Source organism: Lagenorhynchus albirostris, chromosome 4 (genome assembly GCF_949774975.1).
Source record: "Lagenorhynchus albirostris chromosome 4, mLagAlb1.1, whole genome shotgun sequence".
Lineage (NCBI taxonomy): Eukaryota > Metazoa > Chordata > Mammalia > Artiodactyla > Delphinidae > Lagenorhynchus > Lagenorhynchus albirostris.
In genome coordinates, this window is record NC_083098.1 from 105761900 (window position 1) to 105782106 (window position 20207).

Consider the following 20207-nt stretch of genomic DNA (forward strand, 5'->3'; position numbering starts at 1 on the left):
ACCTTGATTTCTTATCTTTGTATGACAGCCCCAGGAAATGAATACAGTCAGGCACCAAGGAAAGTGGGGAGACTCTGGGGCTGAGAATGCAAGAAAATGTGAAAATCTATGTGTAGAGGGACTAGGTCCTCAGGACCCTCCCTGACCCCTGGAAGCCTGAGGAATAATACCCTTCTTTCCCAGCCCCCTCTTCTGCCACCTTGAGGAAACTGGGGGTTTCTTCTCAAGGGAAGTTGTACCAGAGCCACTGGTCTCAAGTTCAGGTACAGCAGAAGGTGTGTGTGTCTCAGGTCTGAAAACTGGGTCTGAAATGGAGAGGTGAGCAGGACGTACCTTTCTCACAGAGCTGAGACACCCACACATACACCTGGATCCTCTGTCCCACCTTCGCTGTAACCAAATTGGAAAACATGGAATATTGTTTTCTGGAAAAACTGAGTGGTCACAAAGAACAGGTCCCAGATATGGGTATTTCTGGCTCTTCCAATGAAAAAAGTAGCATATTGCCTTTACAGAAAGGCAATACAGAAAAAATGGGAGGATCACAGAAATTCAACACTTGTAGTTATATAGAAAGAGAGAATCAAGAAAATGAAAAGGTAGAATGTTTCAAAGAAGCAATACAAAGAAGACTTTCAGAATTGAAAGAAGTCTTTCTATTGAAAGGGGCCATTACCTAGTGCTGGTACAGGGAGACCATGAGAAAACTTGTCTGTCTCTGTTCACCAACTCTGCATGTGGCAGGAAGAGTATCTCCTGAGAATTCATAACCATTGGCTTGCACCATGCTGCTGAATTCCCTTATTCATGCTACCTACATCATTTAGGAACTCCCTAAGTGACGCATTTTAACTAGTGGTCTCAGGCTACTGTATCCCTGTGGGGTGTTGGGCAAGAGCAGATACAAAACTTTTCTGGAGGGACACACCTTCAAGTAGTCCATTCAGAATTGCTACAGATAAATGTTGCTGAAGATGAATTTACAATACAAAATTAGACACACAGGAGGAAATAGTCAAAAGTCTGCAATTAGAGGGTATAGTTAGATACCCAAGAACTTCTGATAATGCAGTGATCATATGGAGAATCAGAAAAAATAATGACTGTAAAAGAACTTAAAAAGAGGCTTTGAAAATATGGAAGAAGAGTGAGATACTGTCAAAAAGGTCAGGCAAATGTTAAAAAGAATCAGCTAGAGCTTTTAGAAATGAATAATAAAGTCATGAATTCTTAAAAAAGTTTTTATTGGAGTATAGTTGATTTACAATGTTGTGTTAGTTTCAGGTGTACAGCAAAGTGAATTAGATGTGTGTGTGTGTGTGTGTGTGTGTGTATATATATATATATCTCCATGATTTTTTTTTATTTTAAAGCAAAGGACGGATGAGAGAGCTGGAAAGAGAATGAGTGATGTAAAAGATAGATTTAAAAAATTCAAATGTGGGGCTTCCCTGGTGGCGCAGTGATTGAGAGTCTGCCTGCCGATGCAGGGGACATGGGTTCGTGCCCTGGTCCGGGAAGATCCTACATGCCGCAGAGCGGCTAGGCCCGTGAGCCATGGCCACTGAGCCTGCACGTCTGGAGCCTGTGCTCCACAACGGGAGAGGCCACAACAGTGAGAGGCCCGTGTACTGCAAAAAAAAAAAAAAAGAAAAAAAAAATTCCAATGTGGCACAGAGAGATGGAAAATAGGAAAGTGCGGATGAAAGACATGAAGGAGAAATTGACAAGGTCCACCATGTCTGCCATGTCCAGTGGAGTCCAGGAGCAGAGAAGAGAGAGACATTGGATGCTGGATCTTAGAGTTGAGGGATCTTAGTCAACTTCCTTAACTTCTCAAGGTTTCAGTGTTCTCATTTGTAAAACGAGTTCATAATAGTACATACTCCAGAGGGTCATGACGAGGCTTATTAAGTTAATATTTGTCAAGTCCTGGCACTCAGTAAATGCTGTAAAGTTTAATGGAAAAAAAATGTGGATGTTGTCTTAGCTCTGGCTGCGTTAACAAAATACCATAGACTGGGTGGCTTAAACCATAGAGATTTATTTTCTCACAGGTCTGGAGGATGGAAGTCCAAGATCAAGTTGCCAGTTGATTCAGTTTTTGGTAAGGGCTCTTTTCCTGGCTTGTAGATGGCCGCCTGCTTGCTGTGTCCTCACATGGCCTTTCCTTGGTGTCTGCGGATTAGAGAGAGAGAACTCCCTCTTCTTTTTCATATGAAGCCACCAATCCTATCAAATTAGGGCCACACCCTTAAGACCTCATTTAGCCTTAATTACCTCCTAAAATCCCTATCTCCAAACACAATCACATTGAGGGTTAGCTGTCAACATATGAGTTTTGGGGGAATGTAGTAGATGTTTATAGTGAGAGATCATCTACTTCAAGTGGTCAACTCTTATAAGAGGTAGGATTTGTTCACTATGCTTGTGCTAACCTTCTGATTATGACCTCCCTTATCTTTTTCTTGAGGGCACTTGTTAAATTCTTTTATTAAGTAGACCCAAATGTGACTAAACAAAATAGTTAGGATCAGAGTTGGGGCGAAGTTAAATGGATTCTGTGACAATATTCTCCCCTGTCTTGAGATTTCTTTTTATTAATTTAATTTTTTAATCTTTTATTTTTAACATCTTTATTGGAGTATAATTGCTTTACAATGGTGTGTTAGTTTCTGCTGTATAACAAAGTGAATCAGCTATACATATACATATGTCCCCATATCTCCTCCCTCTTGCTTCTCCCTCCCACCCTCCCTTTCCCACCCATCTAGATGGACACAATGCACTGAGCTGATCTCCCTGTGCTATGCAGCTGCTTCCCACTAGCTATCTATTTTACATTTGATAGTGTATATATGTCCATACCACTCTCTCACTTCATCCCAGCTTACACTTCCCCTTTGCCGTGTCCTCAAGTCCATTCTCTATGTCTGCATCTTTATTCCTGTTTTGCCCGTAGGTTCTTCAGAACCATTTTTTCCCCCTTAGATTCCATATATATGTGCTAGCAAACGGTATTCATTTTTCTCTTTCTGACTTACTTCACTCTGTATGACAGTCTCTAGGTCCATCCACCTCATTACAAATAACTCAATTTCGTTTCTTTTTATGGCTGAGTATATATGTGCTACATCTTCTTTATCCATTCATCTTTCAGTGGACATTTAGGTTGATTCCATGACCTGGCTATTGTAAACAAAGCTGTAATGAACACTGTGGTACATGACTCTTATTGTTTTTTGAATTTTTTTTATTTCCTTTTTTTTACAGCAGGTTCTTATTAGTTATCAATTTTATACATATTAGTGTATATATGTCAATCCCAATCTCCCAATTCATCACACCACCACCAACCCCCCACCACTTTCCCCCCTTGATGTCCATAAGTTTGTTCTGTACATCTGTGTCTCAATTTCTGCCCTTCAAACCGGTTCATCTGTACCATTTTTCTAGGTTCCACATATATGCATTAATATATGATATTTGTTTTTCTCTTTCTGACTTACTTCACTCGGTAAAACAGTCTCTAGGTCCATCCACCTCACTACAAATAACTCAATTTCGTTTATTTTTATGCTGAGTGATATTCCATTGTATATATGTGCTACATCTTCTTTATCCATTCATGTATCAATGGACATTTAGGTTGATTCCATGACCTGGCTATTGTAAATAGTGCTTCAATGAACATGGGGTGCATGTGTCTTTTTGAATTATGGTTTTCTCTGGGGGTATATGCCCAGTAGTTGGATTGCTGGGGATTCTATTTTTAGTTTTTTAAGGAACCGCCATACTGTTCTCCATAGTGGCTGTATCAATTTATATTCCCACCAACAGTGCAAGAGGGTTCCCTTTTCTCCACACCCTCTCCAGCATTTATTGTTTGTAGACTTTTTGATGCTGGCCACTCTGACCGTTATGAGGTGATACCTCATTGGAGTTTTGATTTGCTTTTCTCTACTAATTAGTGATGTTGAGCAGCTTTTAATGTGCCTCATGGTCATCTGCATGTCTTCTTTGGAGAAATGTCTATTTAAGTCTTCTACCCATTTTTTGATTGGGTTTCTTTTTTTTTTTAATATTGAGCTGCATGAGCTATCTATATATTTTGGAGATTAATCCTTTGTCCATTGATTTGTTTGCAAATATTTTCTCCCATTTTGAGGGTTGTCTTTTTGTCTTGTTTATGGTTTCCTTTGCTGTGCAAAAGCTTTTAAGTTTCATTAGGTCCCATTTGTTTATTTTTGTTTTTATTTCCATTTCTCTAGGAGGTGGGTCAAAAAAGATATTACTGTGATTTATGTCATAGAGTGTACTGCCTATGTTTTCCTGTAAGAGTTTTATAGGGTCTGGTCTTACATTTTGATCTTTAATCCATTTTGAGTTTATTTTTGTGTATGGTGTTAGGGAGTGTTCTAATTTCATTCTTTTACATGTCGCTATCCAGTTTTCTCAGCAACACTTATTGAAGAGAGTGTCTTTTCTCCATGGTATATCCTTGCCTCCTTTGTCATACATTAGTTGACCATAGGTGTGTGGGTTTATCTCTGGGCTTTCTATCCTGTTCCATTGATCTATATTTCTGTTTTGGGGCCAGTACCATACTATCTTGATTACTGTAGCTTTATAGTATAGTCCGAAGTCCAGGAGCCTGATTCCTCCAGCTGCATTTTTCTTTCCAAAGATTGCTTTGGCTATTCAGGGTCTTTTGTGTTTCCATACAAATTGTAAAATTTTATGTTCTAGTGCTGTGAAAAATGCCATTGGTAGCTTGATAGGGATTGCATTGAATATGTAGATTGCTTTGGGTAGTAGAGTCATTTTCACAATGTTGATTCTTCCAATCCAAGAACATGGTATATCTCTCCATCTGTTTGTATCATCTATAATTTCTTTCATCAGTGTCTTATAGTTTTCTGCATACAGGTCTTTTGTCTCCTTAGGTAGGTTTATTCCTAGGTATTTTTTTTCTTTTTGTTGCAATAGTAAATGGGAGTGTTTCCATAATTTCTCTTTCAGATTTTTCAAGATTAGTGTATAGGAATGCAAGGGATTTCTGTGCATTAATTTTGTATCCTGCTACTTTGCCAAATTCACTGATTAGCTCTAGTACATTTCTTGTAGTGTCCTTAGTATACTCTATGTATAGTAGCATGTCATCTGCAAACAGTGACAGCTTTACTTCTTCTTTTCTGATTTGGATTCCATTTCTTTCTTTTTCTTCTCTGATTGCTGTGGCTAAAACTTCCAAAACTATGTTGAATAATAGTGGTGAGAGTGGACAACCTTGTCTTGTTCCTGATCTTAGTGGAAATAGTTTCAGTTTTACACCATTGAGAATGATGGTGAGAACGGTGATGTTTGTGGGTTTGACATATATGGCATTTATTATGTTGAGGTAATTTCCCTCTTTGCCTTCTTTCTGGAGGGTTTTTATCATAAATGGGTGTTGAATTTTGTCAAAAGATTTTTGTGCATCTATTGAGATGATCATATGGTTTATCCCCTTCATTTGTTAATATGGTATGTCACATTGATTGATTTGCATATATTGAAGAATTCTTGCATTCCTGGGATAAACCCCACTTGATCATGGTGTACGATCCTTTTAATGTGCTGTTGGATTCTGTTTGCTAGTATTTGTTGAGGATTTTTGCATCTAGGTTCATCAGTGATATTGGCCTGTAGTTTTTTCTTTGTGACATTTTTGTCTGACTTTGGTATCAGGGTGATGGTGGCCTTGTAGAATGAGTTTGGGAGTGTTCCTCCTCTGCTATAGTTTGGAAGAGTTTTAGAAGGATAGGTGTTAGCTCTTCTCTAAATGTTTGATAGAAATCGCCTGTGAAGTCATCTGGTCCTGGGCTTTTGTTTGTTGGAAGATTTTAAATCACAGTTTCAATTTCAGTGCTTGTGATTGGTCTGTTTATATTTTCTATTTCTTCCTGGTTCAGTCTTGGAAGTTTGTGCTTTTCTAAGAATTTGTCCATTTCTTCCAGGTTGTCCATTTTATTGGCATATAATTGCTTGTAGTAATCTCTCATGATCCTTTGTATTTCTGCAGTGTCAGTTGTTATTTCTCCTTTTTCATTTCTAATTCTATTGATTTGAGTCTTCTCCCTTTTTTTCTTGATGACTCTGGCTAATGGTTTATCAATTTTGTTTATCTTCTCAAAGAACCAGCTTTTAGTTTTATTGATCTTTGCTATCTTTTCCTTGATTTCTTTTTCACTTACTTCTGATCTGATCTTTATGATTTCTTTCCTTCTGCTAAATTTGGGGTTTTTTTGTTCTTCTTTTTCTAATTGCCTTAATGTAAGGTTACATTTTTATTTGAGATGCTTCTTGTTTCTTGAGTTAGGATTGTATTGCTATAAACTTCCGTCTTAAGACCACTTTTGCAGCATCCCATAGGTTTTGGGTCATTGTGTTTTCATTGTCATTTGTTTTTAGGTATTTTTTGATTTCCTCTTTGATTTCTTCAGTGAAGTCTTGGTTGTTTCATAGTGTATTGTTTAGCCTCGTGTGTTTGTATTTTCTACAGATTCTTTTCCTGTAATTGATAGCTAGTTTCATAATGTTGTGGTTGGAAAATATACTTGATATGATTTCAATTTTCTTAAATTTAAAGGCTTGATTTGTGCCCCAAGATATGATCTATCCTGGAGAATGTTCCACGAGCACTTGAGAAGAAAGTGTAATCTGCTGATTTATTTGTTTGTTTGTTTTGTGGTATGCGGGCCTCTCACTGTTGTGGCCTCTCCCGTTGCGGAGCACAGGCTCCGGACACGCAGGCTCAGCGGCCATGGCTCACCAGCCCAGACACTCCGCGGCATGTGGGATCTTCCCGGACCGGGACACAAACCCACGTCCCCTGCATCGGCAGGCAGACCCTCAACCACTGCGCCACCAAGGAAGCCCCTAATCTGCTGATTTTAGATGGAATGTCCTATAAATGTCAATTAAGTCCACCTTGTTTAATGTATCATTTAAAGCTCGTGATTCCTCATTTATTTTCATTTTGGATGATCTGTCCATTGGTAAAAGTGGGGTGTTAAAGTCCCCTACTATTATTGTGTTACTGTTGATTTCCCCTTTTATGGCTGTTAGCATTTGCCTTATGTGAGATCTTTCACCATTTGATATTACATGGGGCCGGGAGGTCTCTGGTGGACCAATGTCCTGATCTTGGCTCTCCCCCTTCAGAGGCTCAGGGCTGACACCGGCTGGAGCACCAAGACCCTGTCCACCACTTGGCTCAGAAGAAAAGGGAGAAAAAAAAACGAAAGAAAGAAAGAAAGAAAGAATAAAATAAAGTGCTTAAAATAAAAATTAAAAAAATATTATTAAAAATAAAAATATTTTAAGTAAAAAAAAAAAAATGAAAGAAAGAACAACCAAACCAAAAAACAAATCCACCAATGTAAGAAGCGCTGAAAACTATACAAGAAAACAAAAAATTATACAGACAGAACCCTAGGACAAATGGTAAAACCAAACCTGTACAGACAATATCACACAAAGAAGCATATACATGCACACTCAAAAAAAGAGAAAAAGGAAAAAATATATATTAAAAAAAAAGGAGGGGCTTCCCTGGTGGCGCAGTGGTTGAGAATCTGCCTGCCAATGCAGGGGACATGGGTTTGAGCCCTGTTTTGGGAAGATCCCACATGCCGTGGAGCAGTTGGGCCCGTGAGCCTCAACTGCTGAGCCTATGCATCTGGAGCCTGTGCTCTGCAACAAGAGAGGCTGCGATAGTGAGAGGCCTGTGCACTGCGATGAGGAGTGGCCCACTCGCCGCAGCTAGAGAAATCCCTTGCACAGAAACAAAGACCCAACACAGCCAAAAATAAATAAATAAAGTTATAAAAAAAAAAAGGAAGAGAGCAACCAAATCAGTAAACAAATCTACCAAAGATAATAAGCTCTAAATACTAAACTAAAATAAACATAAAACCAGAACCAAATTAGATGCAGAAAGCAAACCCCAAGTGTACAGTCACTCCCAAAATCCACCGCCTCAATTGTTTGATGATTTTTTATATATTCAGGTATTCCAGAGATGCAGGGTACATCAAGTTGACTGTGGAGATTTAATCCACTGCTTCGTATGCTGTTGGGAGAAATTTCCCTTTCTCTTCCTTGTTCACACAGCTCCTGAGGTTCAGGTTTGCATTTGGCCCCAAATTTAAATTTTGGCCTCTGCTTGTAGGTTGCCTAAGGGCGTCTGTTCCCTGCCCAGACAGAAGGGGGTTAAAGGAGCGGCTAATTTGGAAGCTCTGTGTCACTCATGCCGGTGGGAGGGAGGAGTATGGAATGCAGGGTGAGCCTACGGCTGCAGAGGCCAGTATGACGTTGCAACAGCCTGTGGTGTGCCGTGTGTTCTCCTGGGGAAGTTGTCCCTGGATCACGTGACCCTGGCAGTGGTGGGCTGCACAGGCTCCCAGGAGGAGAGGTGTGGATAGTGACCTGTGCTTGCCCACAGGCTTCTTGGTGACTTCAGGAGCAGCCTTAGCATCTCATGCCAGTCCTGGATGTCCTTGCTGATAGCCAAGGCTCACACCTGTTTCTGGAGCTTGTTTAGGCAGTGCTCTGAATCCCCTCTCCTGCACACCCCAAAAGAATGGTCTCTTGCCTCTTAGGTAGTTGCAGACTTTTTTGCGACTCCCTCCCAGCTAGCTGTGGTACACTAGCCCCCTTCAGGCTGTGTTCACACAGCCAACACCAGTCCTCTCCCTGAGATCTGACCTCCGTAGCCGAGCCTCCGCTCCCAGCCCCCACCCGACCCAGTGGGTGAGCAAACAAGCCTCTCAGGCTGGTGAGTGCTGGTCAGCACCGATCCTCTGTGCGGGAATCTCTCCACTCTGCCCTCTGCACCCCTGTTGCTGCGCTCTCCTCCATGGCTCCAAAGATTCCCCCCATCACCCCCCTGTCTCTACCAGTGAAGGGGCTTCCTAGTGTGTGGAAACTTTTCCTCCTTCACAGCTCCCTCCCACTGGTGCAGGTCCCATCCCTATTCTTTTGTCTCTGTTTTTTTCTTTTTTCTTTTGCCCTACCCAGGTACGTGGGGAGTTTCTTGCCTTTTGGGAGGTCTGAGGTCTTCTGCCAGCGTTCAGTAGGTGTTCTGTAGGAGTTGTTCCACATTTAGATGTTTTCTTTTTTTTTTTGCGATACGTGAGCCTCTCACTGTTGTGGCCTCTCCCGTTGTGGAGCACAGGCTCCGGATGCTCAGGCTCAGTGGCCATGGCTCACAGGCCCAGCCGCTCCGCGGCATGAGGGATCTTCCCGGACCGGGGCACGAACCCGTGTCCCCTGCATCGGCAGGCGGACTCTCAACCACTGCGCCACCAGGGAAGCCCTAGATGTATTTTTGGGGAGGAAGGTGATCTGCACGTTTTACTCCTTGCCGTCTTGAAGGTCCCCTCTCCCTTGTCTTTTAATATTTAACTAAACTAAAGCAGTTCATAAGAATTATATATCTCCTCATTATGTTCTAAAATTATTAAAATGCCTCATTCAAATATGGCATTTCTTACAAAAATTCTTATGCAAGCAAAATAAATGAATCTAGCAGACTTGTTTTAAATCAAAATGCAAAAATCTCATTCTTTTAGGTTAAGTTCCTATGTGGCTGAAGAGTTTTTAATCATGAATGAGTGTTGTATCACAGCTTTGTTTTTTTTCCTGCATCTTTTGAGGTAATCAAATATGACTTTTCTTTTTTCATCTCTTAATGTTGTGGATCTCAGTGACAATGTCAAACTTTTCTTGCATTCCTTGGATACACTAAACTTGGTAAAGATGTTTTAGAAATTAATTGTTGGATTTAGTTACTAATATTTAGATTATTTTTGTCTTAATGTTCATTACTGAGTTTGACTTATTGTTTTTCCTTTCCTGTATTGTTCTTGAGAATAAAGGATATTCTAATATCTAAAATGAAGACTAATCTTTTTCTTTCTCTCTCTCCCTGTCTTCCTCTGTCTCTCTGTTTCTGTTTCTCTCTCTCTACCTCTTTAACACACACACACACACACACACACACACACACACACACTATCTGTTTTATGAACTTGTCCGTAAAACTTTGGGTCTGGTGAGATGTTTTTATTATACACACACACACACACACACACACACACACACACACACACACACATAAATGACATTAAGTTTTCCATTTTAACCACTTTTAAGTGTACAATTCAGTGGCATCAGTTACATTCACAATGTTGTGCAACTATCATCACTATCTATTTCAAAAACTTCTTCATTACCCCAAATAGAAACTCTTTACTCTTTAAACAGTAAATCTCCATTTCTCCCTTCCCCTAGTTCCTGGTAGCCTCTAATCTATTTTCTGTCTCTATGCATTTGCCTATTCTAAATATTTCATCTAAGTGGAATCATACAATACTTGTCCTTTTGTGTTTGACTTTTCATTATCATAACATTTTCAAGGTTCATCCATGTTGTAGCATGTATCAGTACATCATTCCTTTTTAAGGATGAATAATAATCCATTGTATGCATATACTACATTTTTCTTATCCATTCATCTGCAGATGGACACTTGGTTGTTTCCACCTTTTGGCTGGTATGAATAATGTTGCAATGAAAGTCACATACAAGTATCTGTTTGAGTCCCCATTTTCAATTCTTTTGAGCATCTATATATCTATATCTATATCTATATCTATCTATCTATCTATCTATCTATCTATCTATCTATCTATCTATACACACCTAGGAGTGGATTGTTGGGTCACATAGTAATCCTATATTTAACTTTTTGAGGAGATGCCAAACTATTTTCCAAAGAAGCTGAACCATTTTACATTCCCATTAGTCATGGACAAGGGTTCTAATTTTTGGATATCCTCACCACCACTTGTTATTTTCCATTTTTTGATGATAGCCATCTTAGTAGGTGTAAAGTGGTATCTAAATGTGGTTTTACAGTAAGTCCCATATATACGAACAATTTCCATTCTGAGAGTACGTTCTTAAGTCCAATTTGTTCACAAGTCCAACAAAGTTAGCCTAGGTACCCAACTAACACAGTTGGCTGTATAGTACTGTACTGTAATAAGTTTATAATACTTTTCACACAAATAATACATAAAAAACAAACACAAAAAATAAAGAAAGCATTTTTAATCTTACAGTACAGTACCTTGAAAAGTACAGTAGTACAGTATAACAGCTGGCATACAGGGGCTGGCATTGAGTAAACAGGCAAGAAGAGTTATTGACTGGAGGAGGGAGAGGAGGTGGTAGATGGTAGAGCTGAAGGACCTTCAGCAATAGGAGACAGAGGGCAAGCTGCAATTTCATTCATGCCTGATGTTGATGGTACAGGTTCTGGTTCCTTGCTGGAACCAGATGCACATTCGCATCTTTCAAAGTTCGCAACTTGAAGGTTTGTACGTTGGGGACTTAGTGTAATTGGTATTTCCCTATGAGTAGTGATGCTGAGTACCGTAATTCATTGTATTTATTGGCCATTTGTACACCTTCTTTGAAGAATAGTGGGTGTGTGTATTGGTGGGGGGGATGGTTGTAGTTAGATTTTTGACCACTAATTTAATTACTTTAATGCTTATAATCCTGTTCAAGTTCTACATTTCTTCTTGTCTTAGTATATTATATATTTTATGAACTTGTCCTTGTTCTTTGTTTTTAAATTAATTGGCATAAGTTTTTCAAAATATTCCTTATTAATTTTAAACTCTAATATACAAGTAGTTATATTCCTTTTATTATTCCTAAAAATAAACATCCTGTGACCTATCGTGATACGCCCTGTAGTGGTTTTAAAATGAAACCTCTAAATTAATTGATATTCCTTCCATCCCCTTACAACTGCATGGACCAGTAGAATATGGTGGAAGTGCTGCCGGCTTGTTGGCTGACTTCTGAGGCTGAGTCATAAAAGATGATGTGGTTTCTATGTTGTTTGCTAGAACTTTTGTGCTTAGAATCTTGAAGAAATTTGACTACTCTGAGGCTACCATGCTGTGAGAGACCCAGGCCACCTGTAAAGGTCATGTGTACACACTCTGTTTGGCAGGCTTAGACTGAGTTATCCTAGCCAAGGTTCCAGATGTGCACCTGAACAAGGCTTTGGATGATCTCAGCCCCTAAACACTGAGTTACTTCCCAGAGTTCAAGTTTGCTTAGCTGAGACCGCAGACTTTATGGTGTAGAGATTAGTTGACCAGCTCTGCTCTGTTCAAATTCCTGACTCACAGAATCCATGCACATAATAAAATTATTCTTTTAAGTCACTGTATTTTGGGGGTCATTTTTTACACAGCAATAATAACTGTAGCAGTCACATCTTTAAATAAGTAAATAAATAGATGAAGGAATGAATGAATTGATAAATGAAATAAAGTCATTATTTTTTTACGTGGGACTCCAAGGCACATAATTTTTACAATGTATACCGAAAAAAATAGACAAATGCATTCAACGACTTCAAGGGTAATGTCACTAAAACATGATGCATTTGAAGCCTCTTTGGGAGGTTAGAACACTAGAATAAACATGGAAAAATTAAAGCACCTGAGATGAAAGTATTATGCTGTATAGGAAAGCACATAGAGAAAATCTGCAATGGTGCATTATTTATTTATTTATTTATTTTTGGCTGCTTTGGGTCTTCGCTGCTGTGCGTGGGCTCTCTCCAACTGCGGCGAGCAGGGGCCACCCTTTGCTGTGGTGTGCGGGCTTCTCCTGCAGTGGCCTCTCCCGTTGCAGAGCACAGGCTCCAGGCATGCGGGCTTCAGCAGTTGCAGCATGCGGGCTCAGTAGTTGTGGCTCACAGGCTCTAGAGTGCAGGCTCAGTAGTTGTGGCTCACGGGCCTAGTTGCTCCGCGGCATGTGGGATCCTCCCAGACCAGGGCTCGGACCCGTGTCCCCTGCATTGGCGGGCAGGCTCTCAATCACTGTGCCACCAGGGAAGCCCTGGTGCATTATTACATCAATAAATGGCTAAAATATGCTTTTTATACCTGGACATGTGGAACACAATTTCAGCTTTAGATGAATGTGTCATTCTTACTCGGCTCTTGGAATTTAACAATATTTTTGATTGTAACTGATTTATTCTCCATGAAAGAAAAATGTTTCACAAGGGAAAACACATCACTAAAATAAGGATCAACTTGGAAGCTGAAGAATCACCTTTGAATCATAAATTTTATAAAACTGTGTTCTTCAACATTTGATTTATATTTTCCAATTTATTAAATTATATACATCTCCTCCTGAAATAAAACTTGAACTCCAGTAAATTTGAACCTCCTGTTTCTATAGTAAATGGAGAGAAACACATTGACTCAGATGTATCGGTTGTGTAGCCTATTTTAATTTTATAGATATTAAAGCATTTAATTTTCTTCCTTCAGGGCTATGATCTTCAACCTGTTTTGATTGGAAACACTTTGTTCTCATTTGCTTCAGTTCACACCATTTTCACCTCGTAAGAGAGCTGTATGAGCTACTGAGAATAAAATGATGTAGGATTCTTTTTTTTTTTTTTTTTTTTTTTTTGCGGTACATGGGACTCTTACTGTTATGGCCTCTCCCATTGCGGAGCACAGGCTCCGGACGCACAGGCTCAGCGGCCATGGCTCACGGGCCCAGTCGCTCCGCGGCATGTGGGATCCTCCGGGACCGGGGCAGGAACCCGTGTCCCCTGCATCGGCAGGCGGACTCTCAACCACTGCGCCACCAGGGAAGCCCAGGATTCATTTTATTTAGAGACTCATGTCATAATTTGAAATGACTGGAGAAGCTCTTACATAGGGAAAACTGCTGCTCTAGTATGAGTAGTGAATTCTCATATTTTTCTCATTGAAAAGTTACTTTCCTAGAATTTTTACATTCTATTCTCTCTAGCTACTTCCCTTAAGTGCATCTCACTGGTATGACTTGCGTCAGCAGCTTAGGGTAACAATTATCTTCATGACACTCTCATTCTCTAATTAGTTGCTTGAAAATGCCTGCTTTTATTAACAGGACATCCTTGAAGCCCCATTTTCACTTGGAGTTGTTCATAAATCTTGAGGGGCTTACTCGATTCCAATGGTAGTCCTATGTCCAGATGCCAGAGGAGGGAGAACAGAGGCATCTAGCTAGCTGGTTACCGTGGGAAATGGCTCCCAGGAAGTCTGAGCATTTTTGCCCTTGGCTGCATTGATGTGTCTGAGGGTCCAAACACCCTACCCAGATTCCTCACATTTGATTTTTCAAGGTTACCTTCTTCTGTTCATAACAGTGCTTCCCAATTAGTGTTGACTTTGCCATCCCAGGGGACATTTAGCAAAGTTTGGGGGTATTTTTGGTTGTCACAACTTGGGGGAAGATGTTGCTGGCATCTAGTGAGTAGAGGCCAGGGATGCTGCTAAACATCCTACAATGCACAGGACAGCCCTCTCCCCACCTCCCCAGTGGAAAAATGATCTGGCACAAAATCTTAATAGTACTAAGGCTGAGGAACACTGGTTTCTCCAATATGATTTACACCAATATTATCCAGCCTCTGGAGAGGTTTTAGCCCTCAATCACAGCTATGCCTAAATCAGCAAACACCCCTTCCTCGTCCTTCCCCCTCCCCTCCCACCACTCCTGGCCTTCTGATTTCTGATTGGAACCCCCATCACCAATCCAGTCAACACCCCCCTCTACTCCTGTTGCATTCCGCCCCGTGGTGCTAAGTATCCCTTCAGGCTCATCCACTCAATTAGGACCATCAAGTTTATCAGAGAGGTTTTAATGCTGTTGAAATTCAGCAGGAAAGAGGTCAGCATCTAAATCTCTTTTGTCTTTTCTCCACACCTTCTCCAGCATTTATTGTTTGTAGATTTTTTGATGATGGCCATTCTGACTGGTGTGAGGTGATACCTCATTGTACTTTTGATTTGCATTTCTCTAGTGATTAGTGATGTTGAGCATCCTTTCATGTGTTTGTTGGCAATCTGTAGATCTTCTTTGGAGAAATATCTATTTAGGTACAATGGAATATTACTCAGCCATAAAAAGAAATGAAATTGAGTTATTTGTAGTGAGGTGGATGGACCTTGAGACTGTCATACAGAGTGAAGATATATGGAATCTAAAAAAAAAAAGGTTCTGAAGAACCTCGGGGCAGGACAGGAATAAAGATGCAGATGTAGAGAATGGACTTGAGGACACGGGGTGGGGGAAGGGTAAAATGGGATGAAGTGAGAGAGTGGCATGGACTTATATATACTAACAAATGTAAAATAGATAGCTAGTGGGAAGCATCCACATAGCACTGGGAGATCAGCTCGGTGCTTTGTGACCACCTAGAGGGGTGGGATAGGGAGGGAGGGAGGGAGACACAAGAGGGAGGAGCTATGGGGATATATGTATAGCTGATTCACTTTGTTATAAAGCAGAAGCTAACACAACATTGTAAAGCAATTATACTCCAATAAAGATGTTAAATAAATAAAATAAAAAATAAATCTCTTTTGTCCCCAGGACATTTTGTAGATTTATTTGCTGATGTCAAGGACTGCAAGGGGCACTTGGAAAGGGCAGCATCTGTCATGTCACAGAAAATCCTGTGATATCTCCCTTTCCCAGGGCAGTGGGTGTCCCCTTGTCTTACGTTTGCATAATCAAGAAGAGGTGCTCAAGTGACACTTCACTGAAACAAGATCTTATCCAAGGAGACTTGCTGGGCTCACTAGATAGAGGAGCAACTGACAGTATCTCTTGATAAAAAAATATTATGTTTGGCTTCACTCTGCACTGATCCACATGTTATTTTCTCATGTCCTGTGATGCCACAAATTGTACTGCATTTCCTTCAGATGCACCGAATGCTAAAGATACGTGGGAAATAGGCAGTTTGCTGGACTTAATTTAGGAATGATCTCTCTACTGATTCCAGGTCACAGTTATCTTGTCTCTGCAGCCACAGGTCTCTATAGAGGCAATTATGCTTTGTCTCCTGATGCAGAATTGTCAGGAATCTGGTAGGGGATTTGGGTCCTTATATTGGTCAGATGATATTTGGGTATAGAGAGTGCCTAGGAGCATCTATACTCGCTTCCTGATTTCTGCCAAATTGGGAAGCTGTATTTCTTACATCCTTAGATGGACCAGGGTATATATAGAACTTTCTGGGACTTGCCTCTGTTTTAAATCACTGTTGATATTTTGGAAATGCATGGGAGGTTCCAAAACACTGTCTAGCAAATAGATTTCTGGAGTAAAAGCCATCTGTAAATTGGTAGCTGCCTGTGTTTTTACAATGTGAGAGATGGAATTTGGAGCACAGGGAAAAGGGACCCTGTCATCACGCACCTTTCTGCTCTCTTGGGCTTGGACTCTGAGGGTCTTTGACACACTTGAGGAGTTTCCTGGGGTAGTAGGGAAATTTGGACACTGCCATATGCTGTCTATCCAGAGCTAGACAAGGAAGAAATCCTATAGGAATCTGGCCAACCTCATGAGGGTGGCCTGTAGGTCTTAAGTGTCATCATGTCTAGTTGCTATCTTTTAATAACTTATAATTCCTCCCCCTTTTCTCTGAGACTTCAGTAGAATCTTGTAATTGTTCCAACATGGTCTCATCTGTGCTGTGGGGAATTACAAAAAGGACTTATATCCATCCTTGGGATGGAAGTGTAAGGAGAAGAAGAATAATTTCTGGAGCCAGTATGATGGTATCAGTAGAGATGCTAAATCCTCAAAAGCCAAGTGAATTCTGGGAATAATAGTTGGGGGAAAGGAGACATGAGTTTTGCCCCTTACCATATGAAGGTTCTCTCCCTTCACCACCAAACTGGGTTACTTTACCAAGGGATGCTGAGGTTTACTCCTAAACTCTTCAAGATTTCAGTCTATGCTCGAAACCTTCAGGGCTATGTCCTAATTCACATCTCCACTAACACTGGGGAAGGATCTATCACCAATATCAAGACTTCCTTCTTTCTTTATCCTCCCAGTACCTATCACTAGCATAGTGATTGGGGCATCATTTTGTCTTTCTCACTGGGTTCTCATTACTAAGGGAAATTCATGGCACATTGTAAACACTCAATAAATATGTGTTGAATGACTGAAGAAACAAATAAACGCATGAAGGAAAGTTTTTATTGGGTCATTATTTGAGGGCAAAAACTTTTGCCTGAGCATCTGAAAAACACAGTCTCCTCTTGAATCAGTTGTGCTAATTCAGAGAGTCAGAAAGGCTGCTTCTGTGAAATTTAGGACGGCCACCCTCAGTAGCAGGGGTCCCTAGGGCAAGTGGTTGGGATGGTAGCTTTTAGTGTAAGACTGAACTGCTGCTCTCAAATCTTAGGTCTGCCATTTGCTAATTGGAAAACGAAGCAAGAGGCTTTTGGTTTTAGTTGATGTCTAATTTCAAGTTCAAATTTATCTGTCCAACTATCTACCCATCCATCTGACATTTATTAAATATGTGCCGTGTGGCAAGTATGGTGAAAAGTACTAGAGAGTCAAAGATAATTAAGAAAAAATTCTTACCTTTTAACTGTTTACCATCTAGTGGGAGGTTGAAATCTCTATCCACACTTATCCAATCAGGTTTGTGGCGAGTCACAGAAGGGTTGTCTGAAATTGGAATTTGTCATTGTTATCCTATTTGTTTATTTTATTTAGTTTATATTTTATTGAAGTATAGTTGATTTACAATGATTCAGGTGTACAGCAAAGTGATTTAGTTATATATATGTGTGTGTGTATATATATATATATATATATATATATATATATTCTTTTTCAGATTATTTTCCATTACAGGTTATTACAAGATGTTGAATATAGTTCCCTGTGCTATCCAATAGGTCCTTGTTGTTAATCTATTTTATATATAGTAGTGTGTATCTTTTAATCCCAAATTCCTAATTTATCTCTCCCCCACTCTTTCCCTTTGGTAACCATAAGTTTGTTTTCTATGTCAGTGAGTCTATTCCTGTTTTGTAAATAAGTTCATTTGTATCATGTTTTTAGATTCCATATATAAGAGATATCATATGGTGTTTGTCTTTCTCTGCATGTATCTTTTTGAACTAGAGTTTTCATCCTTTCTGGATATATGCCCAGGAGTGGGATTGCTGGATCATATGGTAACTCTATTTTTAGTTTTTTAGGAACTCTGCTTATTAATTGTAGTATATATGGAAGGGTAGCTTTTAAATACATGCTGGGCAATGGGAGGAGATGAACAGAATGAAAGACAGAAGATCTTGGCTCCAGTCCTGTCTTAGTGACCACTGACAAGTTCCTCGTATTTTATGGATCTCTGTTTCCTCTTCTGTGTCATGAAGTGGGCAGAGAAAGATGAACTCTAAAGCCTCTCCAAGCTCACTCTTGGATTTTCTCAGAAAATCTGTTCTCTAGCAGAGAAATTACCATTGCTGGCCACTGGAGGTCAGTCCCTTAAAAGTAAGCTGGCTACATTCCATTCTCCTGCCATCAAAGTCAGCCTTGAATCAAAAGCAAAATTACTATTTTTTCCCTTTGTTTTGGGAAGGAAGAAACATTCCCAAAGAAACAGTTTTACTTTTCACATATTAGAGCCTCCGTCTTGACATCCTTAAACTCCTGTGCTAAACGCTGACTGCAGAGTTTACTAACAATCCTAGTGTGAGAGATGGAATGAGCAGAAGATACAGCCCTACTTATTGAAGCATTTATGGTTTCTGTACAGACCTAAATGCAGTGATGTGTAACAGGACGAAAGAGAAATGGAAAATGACTGTTCTGTAGATCAATTCCCTCTGCATATCCACTGGCGGCCTTGCTCTTATCCATTCACTGAGAATTAAAGGGGAAATAGGTTTTCAGATCAGCTCTTCTGATAGGAAATAGGTTTTCAGCTCATAGAAGCACGGGGAAGGCATCATTTTTCTCCCTCTCCCTGAGTTCCTGCCACCTTGAAAAATAGGAACTTTGAGTCTCTTACTGGCTTGAAATTGCCAATCTCTATCTTTCAATGACCCTTTCCAATGGTGGGAGGGAGGAGGAGTAATTTCTCTGTCTGGTGAGGTGGCAAGAGTCTAGAAACCACTGGTCTTTATGTCACTCTTGGGAGTGGGCTGTGTGTAAAGGGCCACTTGCAGGTCTGGCCAATCTGGGGTTCTTTGAAATTGACTTAGGGTGAGGCAGACCTTGGTCCTTTCTGAGGACCAGAGAAGTTTCTGATCTGCAGGGCAAATGCTCCCCAAGGTCTGGACCTAGAGACAAACCATTGGGAAGTTTTTTTCAGCCTCATATCCAAGTTGCATTCTCTGATTTTGTGCTACAGGTAGGAAAGCCAGTGTTTGGTTCCATTTTTGACTTACGAGTATATTTCTCAATTGGCTTAGTGCTGTCTGAGAAGGGAAGCTGGATAACATGGAAGCATCTCTCAAATCCTATCAATGGAGGTGGGTTCATATTGTCCCCTCATGCTTATTACCGCAATCTTGTTTGTGACCTGATTAGGGTGGGGTTTAAGCAAGAGTAGGGCTCAGGGTTGTCTTTGGGGACACAGGACTGGGGAAAGAAGACAAATATGGCCCTCCTCCACTGATCATCACTGTATACAGCTGAAATCAAACTGAAATGAATATAAAGGACAAATTGTAGAAAAGAAGTTATTAAAATACAACTTGAAGAGTATGTAGGAGGAAGATATTTCTTAGGCTTCATCCAAGTCATGGTAGTGGTGCAAAAAGAGTTGGTATTAAAAGCCAGGCCTTGGGCTTCCCTGGAGGCGCAGTGGTTAAGAATCCGCCTGCCAGTGCAGGGGACACAGGTTCGAGCTCTGGTCCGGGAAGATACCACATGCTGTGGAGCAACTAAATCCATGTGCTACAGCTACTGAGCCTGTGCTCTAGAGTCCACGAGCCACAACTACTGAAGCCCACGTGCCTAGAGCCCGTGCTCTTATTCCACTGCAATGACAAGCCTGCGCACCAAAACGAAGAGTAACCCCTGCTCGCCACAGCTAGAGAAAAGCCCACGTACAGCAGCAGCGAAGACCCAATGCAACCAAAAAAAAAAAAAAAAAAAAAAGCCAGGCCTTGTCTGGTACCAGCTCGTGGTTCTTTGTCTTGTTTAATGCTCCGTTTTACCCTTCTCCAATCATATTAACTCTTTCATTGGCATAAGGAGGCAAACAAATAAGGATCCACAACAATGGCCCCAATAAT